We start from the raw sequence: 18,692 nt of genomic DNA on the forward strand, positions 1-18,692 counted from the left end.
TACGGAAGAAAAAGTGGATTGATGAAAGTCGGTCAGAAACACCAACTGAAGATTTAATGAACTGTGACAAGCAGTTTTTTCCAAACGTGTATGTTTCACTTCAAATATTTGGGACTATTCCTGTCACCACAAGCACTCCTGAACGAAGCTTCTCTACTTTGAGACGAATAAAGATTTATTAGCGTAACACAATGGGGCAGGTGGGACTAAATGGATTGGCTCTGGTAAATATCAATAAAGAAAGCGATATACACTCCTGGAAATTGAAATAAGAACACCGTGAATTCATTGTCCCAGGACGGGGAAACTTTGTTGACACATTCCTGGGGTCAGATACATCACATGATCACACTGACAGAATCACAGGCATATAGACACAGGCAACAGAGCATGCACAATGTCGGCACTAGTACAGTGTATATCCACCTTTCGCAGCAATGCAGGCTGCTATTCTCCCATGGAGACGATCGTAGAGATGCTGGATGTAGTCCTGCGGAACGGCTTGCCATGCCATTTCCACCTGGCGCCTCAGTTGGACCAGCGTTCGTGCTGGACGTGCAGACCGCGTGAGACGACGCTTCATCCAGTCCCAAACATGCTCAATTGGGGACAGATCCGGAGATCTTGCTGGCCAGGGTAGTTGACTTACACCTTCTAGAGCACGTTGGGTGGCACGGGATACATGCGGACGTGCATTGTCCTGTTGGAACAGCAAGTTCCCTTGCCGGTCTAGGAATGGTACAACGATGGGTTCGATGACGGTTTGGATGTACCGTGCACTATTCAGTGTCCCCTCGACGATCACCAGTGGTGTACGGCCAGTGTAGGAGATCGCTCCCCACACCATGATGCCGGGTGTTGGCCCGGTGTGCCTCGATCGTATGCAATCCTGATTGTGGCGCTCACCTGCACGGCGCCAAACACGCATACGACCATCATTGGCACCAAGGCAGAAGCGACTCTCATCGCTGAAGACGACACGTCTCCATTCGTCCCTCCATTCACGCCTGTCGCGACACCACTGGAGGCGGGCTGCACGATGTTGGGGCGTGAGCGGAAGACGGCCTAACGGTGTGCGGGACCGTAGCCCAGCTTCATGGAGACGGTTGCGAATGGTCCTCGCCGATACCCCAGGAGCAACAGTGTCCCTAATTTGCTGGGAAGTGGCGGTGCGGTCCCCTACGGCACTGCGTAGGATCCTACGGTCTTGGCGTGCATCCGTGCGTCGCTGCGGTCCGGTCCCAGGTCGACGGGCACGTGCACCTTCCGCCGACCACTGGCGACAACTTCGATGTACTGTGGAGACCTCCCGCCCCATGTGTTGAGCAATTCGGCGGTACGTCCACCCGGCCTCCCGCATGCCCACTATACGCCCTCGCTCAAAGTCCGTCAACTGCACATACGGTTCACGTCCACGCTGTCACGGCATGCTACCAGTGTTAAAGACTGCGATGGAGCTCCGTATGCCACGGCAAACTGGCTGACACTGACGGCGGCGGTGCACAAATGCTGCGCAGCTAGCGCCATTCGACGGCCAACACCGCGGTTCCTGGTGTGTCCGCTGTGCCGTGCGTGTGATCATTGCTTGTACAGCCCTCTCGCAGTGTCCGGAGCAAGTATGGTGGGTCTGACACACCGGTGTCAATGTGTTCTTTTTTCCATTTCCAGGAGTGTAGATACAGAAAATATCATTGACATTTTCAGTAAAAGGAAACAGAGACGAATGAGCGTGACAAATTGGGCAGAAGACGGAAATAACAAGTGAATTTTGTTACAGAATTTTTTTTACATGCATTTCAAGTTTTTACATTCATTTCATCTTCTGTATTCAGAAAATTAATGAAAACTTATTTGTTACAAGTTGACCTTTTTTATGGTATACGTAATTCATAAAATCACCCATGTTAAAATAAGTTTCTTTTATCCTGAATTCCTAAACAGTTACCAAAAACTACTTTAAGCAATAGCAAATTTTACCAATTTGTCGGTGGAGGACTCTCCTTTTGTTAAGCGATATTCCATTCCCTCAAACCCTCCCCCCCCCCCCCCCCGCTCCCATTAGCCCATACCCTTGACTGACTTCTAGAATAGCCTCTGAATCCTGTACATTCATCCGAAAGAAATTTCTGAATCCCATTAATGAAATTCGTGCTCATGTGTTTATGATCTTTGACAGGTCTAAATTTCTGTCTCGGCAGAGGAGATTCGATTACCAGTCTTATGTATAATTTGAAAGTGTTCAAGTAAATATATCCTTCGCCCCACCACTCAGGGAATCGTGTTCATATCTATGTTTGACTCAAGGAAAGCAGAAACATCAAAGTTAAGTCATTAGCTGCGCTTCTGTAAGACTTTATATAAAAGAAGTAATGCTGCGTCTCATTCTACGTTTTTCTTTATGCATAAAGAATTGTAACCGCTGTTTTTTGGGTTAGCAAGTCTTTCAGCTGTGCAGTTCTTCTGAAATGATTACAGTCACTTGGAAGCCACTTAGGATGCTTGCTTGTGCTTAACCAGTTATCCAACCGACGAAAAGAGGAACTGCAGCGTTAAGTGGAATCCGAGCCACGTTTCAGTTCTGGCGAATCTCCACATGGCTGAGAGGTCACTGCTAGGTTAAAAGGCAAGAGTGAAAAAGCAGCCTAGCCAGGATTCTATCCTACAACATTTTGGTTGCTAACTAGACCACCACAGCAGATGCGAATTTTGTCACAGTTTCTGTTCTCTCGAAGCACTACTGCTTGTTTCGAGTTTGGCGGCTGTTCACTACAGGAAAATGGCGTAGTTTTCTCAATTAAATTTTAATTCATGATAATTCAGGCAATTTGTACGAAATATTTACATCTTATACACTAAAACCTTCCTCGCGAATTAGTGTATCTGTTATTCAAAACAGCAGCAAAATCTCTACATCTGTTCCTGAGGTTAGCATGCACGGCGACTTGAGTTCATATACAAGCATTTCCAGATATGAGACGAACAAACCGAAAGGAATGTTGAAGGACAACAAACCAGGAGTGTTCAGATTTTAAGAGCTAACCCGATTGTACTATCTAGACAACCGTTATTTTCAACGAGTCATATTTTCGACGTTGAAGCAGTAGAACCTTATACGTCCCCTTTTAAACAATCTTACACGACTGTGCTTAACCTGACACACAATATTTTTAGCGCAACGCAATCTGACTTTCAATAATCTCTACAAGAGAATGGCCCTGACTAACATTAACCTGTACTTTTCACAAATCACTTACCTCACAAAAATCTTCGCTGCTCAAGCTACTGCAATACAGCGAGCGCCACTACTGCCAGCTAAATAAAAGATTCAAACTATGGAAGGCACTAACTACTGATAGGGATAGTTAGCAAATGAAAGATATTAATAGAGAACAAACCATGTATTTACCTTGATATCATCATATATATAGCAGTTCATGACAAATTTCAAAACTCCGCCATCTCTCTCCCCACATCCACCACTGCTGGCGGCTCACCTCCAACTGCGCAACGCTACGCGCTGTTCACAGCCAGCTGCCCAACACTACAATGGCGAGTATTACAACAATGCAAAGCAGCCACAGACTGCACACAGCACAGCCAGTGATTTTCATACAGAGGTGGCGTTACCAAAAAAAACCTAAACAGCCTACTTACATAGCCCCCATGCTCCCCACAAAAAAATTTTACAAATTTTGGAGGTGAGCCGCCAGCAGTGGTGGATGTGGGGAGAGAGATGGCGGAGTTTTGAAATTTGTCATGAACTGCTATATTTATATATGATGATATCAAGGTAAATACATTGTTTGTTCTCTATTAATATCTTTCATTTGCTAACTATCCCTATCAGTAGTTAGTGCCTTCCATAGTTTGAATCTTTTATTTAGCTGGCAGTAGTGGCGCTCGCTGTATTGCAGTAGCTTGAGCAGCGAAGATTTTTGTGAGGTAAGTGATTTGTGAAAAGTACAGGTTAATGTTAGTCAGGGCCATTCTCTTGTAGAGATTATTGAAAGTCAGATTGCGTTGCGCTAAAAATATTGTGTGTCAGGTTAAGCACAGTCCTGTAAGATTGTTTAAAAGGGGACGTTTCAAACCGGATGAGCACATTTTGATTTAATTATTATTTAGAACTTGCTTCTCCCTTCAAATGGCTGTCTTGAACTAGAGATAATATTCCTTGATCTATGAACATCACACTCTTATCCTCCTTCACATATTTTTGCCAATTCCTCTAATTCACCCATATATACTTTCTCTCTAATAATAATTTCATAATGTGGGTAGGTGAACTTGCACGATGGCTTGGCTTCGTTTTAATCCTTAGATATCCAACGATAACTGAAAAAAATCTGTTCTTGTTTGAATATGTCAGTAAGGCACGCGCGCACGCTAGAAAGCGGGTCGTAACGTAGGGTACATACTATGACTAAGCAAACAAGGGAACACTACCATACTGGGTCAGTCGCTGAGCTACCTCTTTTTAGTGTTGTGCACTAGTAGAATACTCTTGATTCGCTTCTGCAATTAAAGGAGCCGCTGTGCATACCGTAGTTCTAGTTCAATTTATGAGAATTATTCATTTACATGTACGGATTGATGAGGACACAAAGATGTTACTGATTAATTTTCCCAAGTATGTCACTGGAATTAACTGATGAAATAGCATTGTCCGATCTGTCACGTGTTGAAATGGGTGTTTATAAAGGCGAACAGCCCGCATCTCGTGGTCGTGCGATAGCGTTCTCGCTTCCCACGCCCGGGTTCCCGGGTTCGATTCCCGGCGGGGTCAGGGATTTTCTCTGCCTCGTGAAGGCTGGGTGTTGTGTGATGTCCTTAGGTTAGTTAGGTTTAAGTAGTTCTAAGTTCTAGGGGACTGATGACCATAGATGTTAAGTCCCATAGTGATCAGAGCCATAAAGGCGAACCGGTTGATATTGTCCCAGGTAAAACTATGGCCTCCTAGTGTCCACATCGTGTCTTTTGGTGTGTGTAATGGGGTAAATTCGAGTACTTGTTCGAATGTGCAACAGTGTGTATCAGTGCAGATGGCAAACAAGGTTTTTTAGATGTTTCTACCATTCTCTTTACCCTCTGGTAGTCAGGCTGTCCAGGTTCTGTTAGACGTTAGAGAGAGCCAGGTACTCTTCGGCCAAAAACAAGGCGAACTGGTAGTGAATCAAAAGCAGACCCATTTGATAATATCTGGAAGAGATATTCTGGTTCTGGTACTTGCTTTATAACCAAGATACTTCCTGTAAACCTTGCTCTGAAGCGGAGAATTGTAATTATTTTTTGTTTAATTCTAGGATTACATCCCCTACCCAAAATATGGAAGCTTAGAGTAAGTTTAGCTGGATTTGAAGTGATCTAAGCACGGGGACATCACCTGTAAAATTGCCAGCGTGAAATTTTATGTTAATATTTTTAAAGTAAAATAAAGTTATAAACCTGATGTACATTTTCCTTCAGAATAACAGTTATATACACTCCTGGAAATGGAAAAAAGAACACATTGACACCGGTGTGTCAGACCCACCATACTTGCTCCGGACACTGCGAGAGGGCTGTACAAGCAATGATCACACGCACGGCACAGCGGACGCATCAGGAACCGCGGTGTTGGCCGTCGAATGGCGCTAGCTGCGCAGCATTTGTGCACCGCCGCCGTCAGTGTCAGCCAGTTTGCCGTGGCATACGGAGCTCCATCGCAGTCTTTAACACTGGTAGCATGCCGCGACAGCGTGGACGTGAACCGTATGTGCAGTTGACGGACTTTGAGCGAGGGCGTATAGTGGGCATGCGGGAGGCCGGGTGGACGTACCGCCGAATTGCTCAACACGTGGGGCGTGAGGTCTCCACAGTACATCGATATTGTCGCCAGTGGTCGGCGGAAGGTGCACGTGCCCGTCGACCTGGGACCGGACCGCAGCGACGCACGGATGCACGCCAAGACCGTAGGATCCTACGCAGTGCCGTAGGGGACCGCACCGCCACTTCCCAGCAAATTAGGGACACTGTTGCTCCTGGGGTATCGGCGAGGACCATTCGCAACCGTCTCCATGAAGCTGGGCTACGGTCCCGCACACCGTTAGGCCGTCTTCCGCTCACGCCCCAACATCGTGCAGCCCGCCTCCAGTGGTGTCGCGACAGGCGTGAATGGAGGGACGAATGGAGACGTGTCATCTTCAGCGATGAGAGTCGCTTCTGCCTTGGTGCCAATGATGGTCGTCTGCGTGTTTGGCGCCGTGCAGGTGAGCGCCACAATCAGGACTGCATACGACCGAGGCACACAGGGCCAACACCCGGCATCATGGTGTGGGGAGCGATCTCCTACACTGGCCGTACACCACTGGTGATCGTCGAGGGGACACTGAAGAGCGCACGGTACATCCCAACCGTCATCGAACCCATCGTTCTACCATTCCTAGACCGGCAAGGGAACTTGCTGCTCCAACAGGACAATGCACGTCCGCATGTATCCCGTGCCACCCAACGTGCTCTAGAAGGTGTAAGTCAACTACCCTGGCCAGCAAGATCTCCGGATCTGTCCCCCATTGAGCATGTTTGGGACTGGATGAAGCGTCGTCTCACGCGGTCTGCACGTTCAGCACGAACGCTGGTCCAACTGAGGCGCCAGGTGGAAATGGCATGGCAAGCCGTTCCACAGGACTACATCCAGCATCTCTACGATCGTCTCCATGGGAGAATAGCAGCCTGCATTGCTGCGAAAGGTGGATATACACTGTACTATTGCCGACATTGTGCATGCTCTGTTTCCTGTGTCTATGTGCCTGTGGTTCTGTCAGTGTGATCATGTGATGTATCTGACCCCAGGAATGTGTCAATAAAGTTTCCCCTTCCTGGGACAATGAATTCACGGTGTTCTTATTTCAATTTCCAGGACTGTACATTCCTCGAAGTGATAGAGTTATGCACAGATATCTTAAAGTGTGTGAGTTAACACTTGTTGAAATGCTCAATACCAGCTACAATTAGCGTTTTTCGCAAGTGATAAATTTAAGCTAGGTGAGCAAAAGCTATGTTTGTGGGGTTTTAGGAAAATGAACCAAGCAGGCACCTTGATCTTCGCGCGCAATGACCTGATAGTTGCTACTCACCATATAGCGAAGATCCCTATCTGTAATTTCATTATTTGTAACTGGAGTCAGCCCAAACAAATACTGCGTTTAACGTGTCAATGGAAAGCGATAATTTGTTTCCTTTTGCAAACAGAAGGATTTTTAAAGAGAAATTTCACATGCGCATTCGCAGCGCGGTTCCAGATTAGTCTAGTGCGATGTTCAAATTTCGTCAATATGTCTTAACAGGGACAGTGAAACACGAGGCATAACTAATATTCCAGCAGCGACCAAACAGCGCTGCTGTATGGCGGCAGCTGTCAGTGCGGGCCGTAGAGGCGTTATCACTGCTAGAGTTCTTGATCTTTTTCTTGTTTCACTGCCTCCGTTAATATATATCGTTAAAAAGAATATCGCACAATCCTAATCTGAGACCCCTCCATCGTAAGAACACGTAAAATTCGGCTTCAAAAATAATTTTGTTTGTAACGTGAGACAGACCTGAGCCGTGCGCGGTTCGCGGTCATGCCGTTTATTACTCGTCATCTTGTTTTTATGGTTCTGTCGCCTCTTTCCTATCTTTTTTTTGAGTCACTAAGTTGATGGTTTGCTTGCCCGTGAGTGGCAGCAGCAGCGCTTGTCGATAAGTGCACTGTGGTACTATCTCTGGAACGACCGTTAAGCCGTCGGCACTCGGCCGTGCAGTCGATCGTTAACGTTGAGCGTGCCTGCTGAACACTTAGGAACGATGCGACTTGTGCAGACGGTACGTGGGCCCCAATGTGGTATACGCGATCGCAACGCACTCCAGCGGCAGTTGAGGGATGTTTCCAGTTCGTAAATCGCACTGTTTACTCATCGGGCGCGCGTAAGATTCCCACGTTAGCTCTATTATAACGCACATTTCCTCCATCGTCCACGAAAAGGAAAGTACCGTGTCCAATCAATAAGGACACAGGCTTATAAAAGTCCCATTACAAACAGTGAGGTACAAATTAGGAATACTTCTCCGCATAAGATGAATATTATTTCATCATTCCCATATTTTAGTAAAACCCCAAGGTCAGTCTTATTTGATCACTGTTCCTACCCAGTAGCAGAAGCTTTGCAACATGTGAATTGCGAAGCGTAAAAGAAAGAGGAGCAAAATATCTTTATACAAGTAGCGCAAGCTGTCCCATAGATTAAGCAAATCGAACAAAGTCACCCCTCAAAAAAAGGTGAAATTATATTTACATCACATCAAATATTATAATATATACTTATATTAAACTAATAATAAAATATCAGAACGTAATAATAACGCGAATGTTAGGAAAAAAATTAGAACTGCCAAGACGCGTACCACTGCCCAACCATTTATTCAAAACAGTGGAGTGACGTTACTCATTACGCTAAACCAACAGGAGAGATCTTGTTTTTAATCATATTATGTTACCTTAATCGTAGATATGTTACTAATTGAAATTTAATTATAACAAATTGTACCAAGAACAATGCGTTTTCGGTGGATATTCAGTGTGTCGCTGCCTTTAAATAGCCTACTCTCATAATACGCAAGTTACAATAATTATTTTTCCACGAATATGATGTTTTTCATTATTTTATTGGAACGAATCACACAGTTAACAACGGGTCATCCAGTGATTTTCAATTAGCTGGTGCTCAGAAATGGCATATATACATATAGGCTTGAAATGAATGCCAATATGGCACCTCACAACTCCATACAGAAAGGAGACGGCATGCATGTGACGTAGGTGGCGTTGTGCCATCTCATCGGTCAACGCTAAGACGCAAGCTCATGCCAGATATTGCTCTGCACGTTCGGAAAGACTCCCGAACGTGCTATTTCACGCTAGACGTCAGAAACTCGGCATATCAACGCTCAACGTTCGGATGAAGGTCCGTGTGCTGACGGCTTTAGTATTTCCGGGCCGTCGTCTGTGCGGAGCACCACGGACAACCAGGACTTGCCGACCGTTGGCCACACACACATGAACTGTCCAGCGGAAGCAGATTGGAGTGCGAACGACCGCTGGTTGGTCGTTCGGTTGGTCTTTTCGTTGGGTGATGTGCATTTGGCCTTTTGACCATTACTGGGCCACTTTTTGTTGGTCATCTTGAGGGACGTGGGTCTGTTCCTGGCTTGTTTGCGGAGATGTCGTGTCGCCAATGGCCAAGTGATCCCTTTTGCATGGTTGGGTCCGCACCAGTGTGCCCGGGTCGCCGTGTCTCTGAGTTTTGAACGGACATCGAGTTGAGTCGGGTTGCAGTTCCTGTGAGCTCCAGACAGCCAAGACGCCCGAACGTTGGTGACACATAATTTGAGTAGGGATGACCTTGGTTGGTCGTTCGGTCGGTCGTCTCATCGGACGACGTGTATTTGGTCGCCGACCGCTTATGGAAACTCTGTGTGTGTGTGTGTGTGTGTGTGTGTGTGTGTGTGTGTGTGACTTACCACTTCTCCTTGTTGTTCCACGGAGATTGGTTTTAGGATTGTCGGAGTTCCTGGTGCAAATGTTTACGTGGAACTGTGTGTAGCTTCGGTGATTTACGCTGAGGAGATGAATGATATCTGCGTAGTGGAGCAGCGGGTCGGTCGGTTGCGACAGAGCAGGGAATTGATTAGGTTGTTGGTTGGTTCGTCAGCCGTCCCTAGGTCGTGCTAGCACCCTACTATTTAGTGTTACGCTTGGCTGCGTCTCACCTAACCTGTTGTTAGAGTTTCCTCCCCAGGCTGACCCTTAGAACACTTCAAAGCACCACTGTGCTGCTGTTTGTGATTGTGACTTTCTTTTGTCGCAACTACTGTGCCAGGCCTTCAGCCCTGTATTAATTTCGTCTGTTCTATGTTCAGTATATGGCCTTCAGCCGAACCTTACGTGAAGTAATTTAAGATCAGGACTTCAGCGGTGTTTTATTTCAAATTCTTGTTTGCTCTGTATTTAATCCTTCAGCCGCATTTGTTTTAAAATCTGTGGCTTTCAGCCGTAATGTGTAAATTCCTGTCTGCAAGGTTTCTCTTTAATTATCTTGAATTCTTAAATTGACTTTCAGCTGTACTGTGTAAATGCTTATCTTTAAGTTTGTCTTGAATTATTTTGAATAATTGTTTGCGTCTTCAGCCGTCAAGAATTTCAAGTTTCCTTAAGATGGTTTTCTGTTGTACTGTGTAAATGCTTGTCTTCAAAGGTTCCCTTTTATTATGTTGAAATATTATTGGGCTTTCAGCCGAGGAATTAATTTAAATTTTCCATAATATGGCTTTTAGCCTAAAATTGTAAATGCTTGCCTTTTAAAGAATTTCCTTTGCTGATCTGAAGTATTTGGGCCTTTAGCCCAGAAGATATTTTGATTTTCCTCAAGGGAACCCAGAACCTAAAAATGATGAAATTTTGGGTTTTCAGTTTATTGTGAAATAAAATACTACAGATCTTCCTCTTTAAAATGACATATTAATCTTACCTGTAGCTCAACTCCAAGTAGTGAAAATATTATTTTCAATAATGTGCTGTAGAGGGCATGTCGCGACATTGAATTTCCATGGATACATGTTCATTGAAAACATCGTTTTTCAAAACTTCCGGTCTTTCCAAAGACTTCATATTATGTTGGCAACACGATGATAGGCAATTGTTTTGTCTGCGTATTGTAGTCTTTGGATACTGCTGTTTACATTGAGCATTTGGTTGTTATTGCACGAATTGTGTTGTATTTCTATTGCGTAACTGGAACTTATCAAATATGCCTCGATTTAGTAACAGAGTTTACGAGAGGAAGAAGCCTCCTCCGAGGTACACTAGTGGAACTGTGACAATTTCTCCGACCTTGGGAAACGATTCTCAAAATAGTGAGGTTATTCATGAAGTGAAATCTACTCCTGTCTCTACCACAAGCAAGACGTTGCATGGATCAACTGAAAAATACTGCAGTTTATTGGAGAAGTTTAGTGAGGATAATGTGAACGAAATGATTAACATTTCATTGCTCTCAAAGGTGATTGAGAGTTCAGTACTGTGTAAGGAATGTTGCAAATTGAGTATGTCAGTTAATGTCTAGCGACACATAGGACTTGCAGCAGAAATCTGTCTCCATTATACTAGTTGTCATTACAGTGTTTCATTTTGGAACTCAGAATATGTCGAAATAGGTCAAGGTGAAACTGATAGTGAGAAAAGCAAGTACTATGGTGTAAATATTCGATGTGTTTATGCTGTAAGGTGAATCGGTAAGGGATACTCCGCTGGTCAAATGTTTTGTGGTGTAATGAATCTACCACCACCACCAACGAAATTCTCAAAATATAACTCGGTTGTGGATCCTGTGTTGAAGATATTGCCCAAGAATCCATGAAAGAAGCAGTGGAGGAGGCTGTGGCGGTGAATGAAGAAATTCCAGATGTTCGGAATCCTCGGGACCTGACTGTCGCACTAGATGGTACGTGGCAGAAGCGCGGGCACACTTCACATAATGGGGTAATAACGGCAACAAGTGCTGATACTACAAAAGTTATAGATTTTGTAATTAAATCCAAGCACTGTAGGTGACCTAAAAGAGTGAAGGAGGAGCATGCAGAAAACTGTCGAAGGAATTACAGTGGGTCTAGTGTGGCCATGGAAGTTTCCGGTGTGAAAGACATTTTCAGCCGCTCTCTTCTGTGGTACAAGGTTAGATACCTACAGTTCCTGGGTGATGGTGATTCGAAGTCTTTTGCTGCTGTATCTGAGCTGAAACCTTATGGAAATGATGTTACCATTACTAAAGAGGAGTGCATACGTCACGTTTAGAAATGTATGGGAACAAGGCTATGTCGACTGCAGACCACAATGAAAGGCCAAGTACTCAGCGATGGAAAACCTTTGGGTTGAGCCAAAAGATTGACAGACGCGGTAATCAACAGACTGCAGAGAGACTATGGACTGGCAATAAGACAAAATACTCACAGTGTTGATGCAATGGAAAAGGCTGCAATGGCACTTTACTACCACACCTTATCGACTGACAAGGAACCACTACATGGACTATGCCCACAGGGACCCAATTTCTGGTGCAAGTACAACAAATATCAGGGATCTGAACGTGTATACAAGCATCATCACAGTCTACCAGAAACTGTCATGAAGGCTATAAAACCAATTTTCAGAGATCTTTCTGCAACTGAACTTTTGAAGAAAAGTTTCCGTGGACGTACACAAAATCAAAATGAGTGTGTGAATAATGTAATTTGGACCAGAATCCCAAAACATGTGTTTGTGGAAATTCATACTCTTCATTCTGGAGTATATGATTCCATTGCTACGTACAACAAAGGTAACTTATAAATTGCAATGTGCTGCAGAAGTTGGATGTGATGCCCGGAAAGTACATGGTGAGTGCAATGATGTCGATAGACAATGAGAGGAAATGGGATGCTGAAAGGAAAGAAAAGGAGTGTGAGAGGCAAGCCAGACAAAGAATGAAAGGTGTGAAAAGAAGGCTAGATGGGGAGATGTCTAGTGACAGTGAAAACCCCTCTTATGGTGCTGGACTCCACTAAAATGTTAGTGAAACTTTGAAACTCGTTTTCCACAAGTTCACTTTTTTGCCATATGAGGAACATTTTCTGCTAAACTATTAGAGATAAAGACTTAAAATTTTCAAGGAATGTAAACAGTGCCAATATACACCTTGTATCATAGCCTTTTTGTGATACATAATTGATAACAGATTTTATTTCAAAGATACTATGCCAAAAAATGTGTCAATTATTTTCAGGAACAAAATTAATATCTTACCAAAAAACGCCAATAAATTAAAATCCATATGGTACAAGGTATTAAATACGAGGTGTGGCTAGAAAAAAACCGGACTAGTACTGGTGAAACAATAAAACGAATGCAATAAGGCTGAAAGTCGCGTGGCCTGTCACGTGACTCTCGCTCCGCCTACTGCTCGAGTTTCATCTGCCTCCTGCACTCAGTCTGCCCGTGGCGTCTGTTTTAAGTAGTTGACGTTTTGTCTGTGCGTCGGAAAATGTTGAATGTACAGAAAGAACAGCGTGTTAACATCAAATTTTGTTTCAAACTAGGAAAATCTGCAAGTGAAACGTTTGTAATGTTACAACAAGTCTACGGCGATGATTGTTTATCGCGAACACAAGTGTTTGAGTGGTTTAAACGATTTGAAGATGGCCGCGAAGACACCAGTGATGACACTCGCACTGGCAGACCATTGTCAGCAAAAACTGATGCAAACATTGAAAAAATCGGTAAACTTGTTCGACAAGATCGCCGTTTAACAATCAGAGCAGTGTCTGAGTTAACAGGAGTTGACAAGGAAAGTGTCGAACAAGTTTACCGATTTTTTCAATGTTTGCATCAGTTTTTGCTGACAACGGACTGCCAGTGCGAGTGTTATCACTGGTGTCTTCGCGGCCATCTTTAAATCGTTTAAACCACTCAAACACTTGTGTTCGCGATAAACAATCATCGCCGTAGACTTGTTGGAACATTACAAACGTTTCACTTGCAGATTTTCCTAGTTTGAAACAAAATTTGATGATAACACGCTGTTCTTTCTGTACACTCAACATTTTCCGACGCACAGACAAAACGTCAACTACTTAAAACAGACGCCACGGGCAGACTGAGTGCAGGAGGCAGATGAAACTCGAGCAGTAGGCGGAGCGAGAGTCACGTGACAGGCCACGCGACTTTCAGCCTTATTGCATTCGTTTTATTGTTTCACCAGCACTAGTCCGGTTTTTTTCTAGCCACACCTCGTATATGTAATATTATACTGTAAAAGTTTCACCATTCTGGTGTTAATAGTTCATAAGAAAATGTTCCTTACATTTAACATTGGAGGTGTAGGACGTTCGGGGACCCGTTAAGTAAGGCCTTCAGCCATTTTTCTAAATTTGTGTTCCTTAAAAGGAATTGTTTAAGGATATTTTAATTTTACTTCAGTAAGGCCTTCATCCGATTGTCTGAATCCCTGTGTTGTAAAAGAAATTGTTTAAACTGTATTACTGAGTTTTTACTGTGGCCCTCGGCCGTGAATTGATCCTTGTTGTTTTAAAGAGAAAACTGTGCATTGTAGTTTGGACAAATAAAGTTGTGTGTTCTTGTGTAACCAACAGTAACAGATCTTGGCCCCTTTCCACAACCCGATCCGCTCTGTCCTCCGAAACCGGATTTCAAGACCGACACCTTCCGTCGACAATGGGTGTCACATAAAAGACACGGTAAGTGGTATTTGTTTGAGATGTGTCCAATTACACTTTGCAAAATCTAAATCGCAAATATATGCCTAAACACCAGAGAAAATGCATCTGATGACTCTTAGAAGAGAAACACGGTGTAACGAATATACACTGAAGAGCCAAATAAACTGGTACACCTGCCTAATATCTTGTAGGGTCCGCGCGATTGCGCAGAAGTGCCGCAACACTACGTGGCATGGACTCGACTAATGTCTAAAGTAATGCTGGAGGGAACCGACTCCATGAATCCTACAGGGATGCTCATAAATCCGTAAGAGTACGATGGGGGTGGAGATCTCTTCTGAACATCACGTTGCGAGGCATCCCAGATATGATCAATAATGTTCATGTCTGGGGAGTTTGGTGGCCAGCGGAAGCGTTCAAACTCAGAAGATTGTTTCTAGAGCCATTCTGTAGCAATTCTGGACGTGTAGGGTGTCATATTGCCCTGCTGGAATTGCCCGAGTCACACGGAATGCATAATGGACATTAATGAATGCAGTTGATCAGACAGGATGATTATGTACGTGTAACCTGTCAGAGTTGTATTTAGTAGCCTCAGAGGTTCCACGTCACACTAACCATAAACGGTCCACACCATCACAGAGCCTCCACCATCTTGAACAGTCCCTTGCAGACATGCAAGGTACATGGATCTATGAGGTGGTCTCCACACCCGTACACGTCCGTCAGCTCGATAGAATTTGAAACGAGACTCGTCCAACCAGGCAAGACGTTTCCAGTCATGAACAGTCCAGTTTCTGTGTTAACAGGCACAGGTTAGGCGTAAAACTTTGCGTCGTGCAGTCATCAAGGGTACATGAGTGGACCTCCGGTTCCGAAAGCCCTTATCGATGATGTTTCGTTCAATGGTTCGCACGCTGAAACTTGTTGATGGCCCGGCAATGAAAGCTGCAGCAATTAATGGAAGGGTAGCACTTTTGTCACGTTCAACGGCTGGGTCGGAGATTTTCTCCGCTCAGGGACTGGGTGTTGTGTTGTCCTTATCATCATCATTTTATCCCCATCGACACGCACTCGCCGAAGTGGCGTCAACTCGAAAGACTTGCACCAGGCGAACGGTCTACCCGACGGGAGGCCCTAGCCTCAGGGCATTTCTATTTATGGAAAAGAAATCACAACACCAAGAAGGAGTTGTGCGACATAAACGGTAGTTGGTAGGTGTTTCTACAGCTGAAGGATGATTTCTGTTCGAATTTCGCGCCTGTTGCATAATAGTTGCGCTAATAGCGCCACTATGAGTATGGAAATCAGATTTGCTTTAAATACGCTCTGTAATGGACTTGAGCGTTAGTTACCTTTAAGACTGGACGTGGTGAGTTGATGTAGTCAAGAATGCCTTTAAAGTGACAATGAGGTCGTTATCAACGCCTGACTGAGCTCAAACGAGATAGTGTAATACGGATACGAGAAGAGGTATGTTCTGCGGTACTGCAGAGAGACTAGGCAGGAATGTAGCCACTGTGCATGATTATTGGCAGCGGTGGTCATGAGAATACACGGTCGCAAGGAGACCGGGCTCCGGACGGCCACTTGGCACAGTCGAAAGGGAAGACCGTGGTGATTGGTGAATGGTTCTGGTGCGTCGTACTGCATCTGCAGCAGCAATTTGAGCAGCAATTGGCACAACTGTGCCACAGCGAACAGACTCAATACTGTTACTTCAAGGACAGCTCTGAGCCAGACCTCCTGTAGAGTGCATTCCACTGACCCCAGATCACCGCATTTGCGACCTCAGTGGTGTCAAGCGAGAGCTTATTGGGGGGGGGGGGGGGCAAGATGGACGGGTGTTGCGTTTCTTGATGATAGCTGGTGCCAATGGTGGCCGTCTTTTCGTTAGAAGGAAGCCAGTTGAGAACCTGCACGGAGTCTGCCTGCGTGCTAGAGACACTGGAGCTACAGCAAGAGTTATGGTCTAGGATGCGATTTCGTATGACAGCAGGAGCACTGTCGTGGTTATCCCACACACCGAGATCGCAAGATTGGATGTCAGTCTTGTGATTCGACGTCCCGTACCGCGATTCATGAAGAGCATTCCATGGGGTGTTTTCCAACAAGATAACGTTCACCCACATCCCGCTATTGTAACCCAACATGCTCTACAGAGTGTCGACATGTGCCCTTAGCCTATTTGATCTTCAGATCTGTCTCCAACCTAGCACATATAGGACATCATTGGACTACTACACCAGCATCCCTCACAAAAAGCAGTAACCGTCCCTGCGTTGACTGCCCAAGTGCTACAGGTATGAGACTCCAACCAAAAACTGACTGACATCCAGCACCGTACAACACAATGCATGCATGTTTGCATGCTTGCATTCAACATTTTTGCGGGTACACCGGTTATTAATGTTCCTGCATTTTACATTTACAATGGCTTATCTCGTATTTACATTAACCTATGAACTTGCAATGTTAATCACTTAAATATCTTACCTAGACTAATACATTCCCGAAATTTCATTAGTCTATAGTAATTATTTTTTGGAGTTCCGGTTATTATTTCCGCCATTGTATTTTAATAGTTTGTAGTAAGTTATTTGTACCATCAAATTCGAGATATCAATAACACTTCTTCGGATTATGTAATTATGAGTCCTTATTCAGATTTCCTTATGACAAAAAGACCTGCAGACAATGTATAAGTTGACTTCCAGTCACTAACTAAAACTTTCACTCACTGTTTTCTGCTTTACATGACTCCTACTCTCGTATTTTGTACTATTCACGAAACCACTGGCGACACTTATTCTGTGGTGTCTCGCTCTTGCACAATTTGTCAGGCAGACAGAGCAATAATCAGTCTGAAGTAGGAAACATGTTTTCAGGGGTTTATGATGTTTATCCTGTCTTCTCGGAACGATGAAAAATAATCTTGTGACAGCTTCCGAGCCGTAATAAGAACATGTCTGCGGGATGTTCTTCGTCTTATTAATGAACAGAATCCGCTGTCACATTTAGATTAATTGATGTTACGCAGCTGTACTGAGACTCGCTGTAAGATCTCGGAGATTATACTGCAGTGTACTCTGGTAATGTAATAGACAAGATCGCATTCATCTAGGTGAATTCCTGTAACTATTCATACATTTGGAACTAATTTCATAACAAATAATAATCATTACTTTAATAGTACATCGATCGTCTTAGAATTCCCTGAAGATAATAAAGCTTTGTTTCAATATGTAAATTATTGTGTGATATGAGGTAACTGAAATGATGAAATATGTGTAACACCACAAGTACGTTAAGAAGAAGAATATAGTTGAGGAATATAAAGTGAACTTAAATTAAGTTCGCGAATTCATACATATTATTTTTAGCAATGACTGAGTTTGTATTTCTCTCTCGTGTTTTCAAGAAGCAGTAAATTAAATATAGCAATGGGTGATTCTCCGTGAAAAAGCGAATGACTGTCATGTGGTGGCTGACTGCAGCACGCTTAAGCGGGGCCTCCCTCAAGGGTCATTGCTGGGACCACTACTGTCTCATGTAGTGGGTGAATCACCTGAAACTTTCGGCGCGCGTGTTGCAGAAATCAAAAGTTCTATTGATGTGCGGTTCTCACGGAATGGAAAGGTTGTCAGAGGCTCGTATTACTAGCCAATAAACAGACTGCAATAATACTTAAAATGTATTTTTTGTGCAACCATACACTTTTTAATGGGAACAATGGCTATTGATATCAACTAACAAAAAGTTGGGTAAATTAGAATGTCAGTGACGTTTGTTGCAGGGTTCTAGTGCGAGTCGTTTACGATATGGTACAGTAAAATGCTCCCACACAGACACTTGTTTGTGCCATTCAACCTGCGCAGTTGCTAGGTACGATGCCTTTATGTTTGCTTACAGTGATCCGTGAGTGCATTGCCACAGTCCAAGAAGTAGGTCGTGAGTTGACGATGGGATTTACCAATGCAGAACAAGTCGACGTATTTACTGCGTGTGGAGAGTGTGCGAAAACCATCTTGGCAGTTCTTTCTGCCTTTGCAGTTGATTCTCACGTTAACTCCCGCGCAATAACACGAAGAAGTGGCATGAGTCAGACAGGTGTTCTACAAGGCTTCCATTCCTACCACATCTCTCTCCATCAAGAGGTGGATGGAAACGATTATGATAATGGTGTGGGGATTAAGACAGGATATTTCTGATTTAGCATGTGTCTTGTTTAAAGTGAAGCCACATTTACCATTCATGGACAGGTAAACCGACCAAATACGCGTTACTGCGTTGTTGACAATAACCGTCGGCTTCGTCAGGTGGAACATCAGCGTCCATGGGGTGGAAATGTGTGGTGTGGGATAGCGAACCATCAGCTCATAGGCCCTTATTTCATGTATGGAACA

The sequence above is a fragment of the Schistocerca nitens genome, chromosome 8, assembly GCF_023898315.1.
Source record: "Schistocerca nitens isolate TAMUIC-IGC-003100 chromosome 8, iqSchNite1.1, whole genome shotgun sequence".
Lineage (NCBI taxonomy): Eukaryota > Metazoa > Arthropoda > Insecta > Orthoptera > Acrididae > Schistocerca > Schistocerca nitens.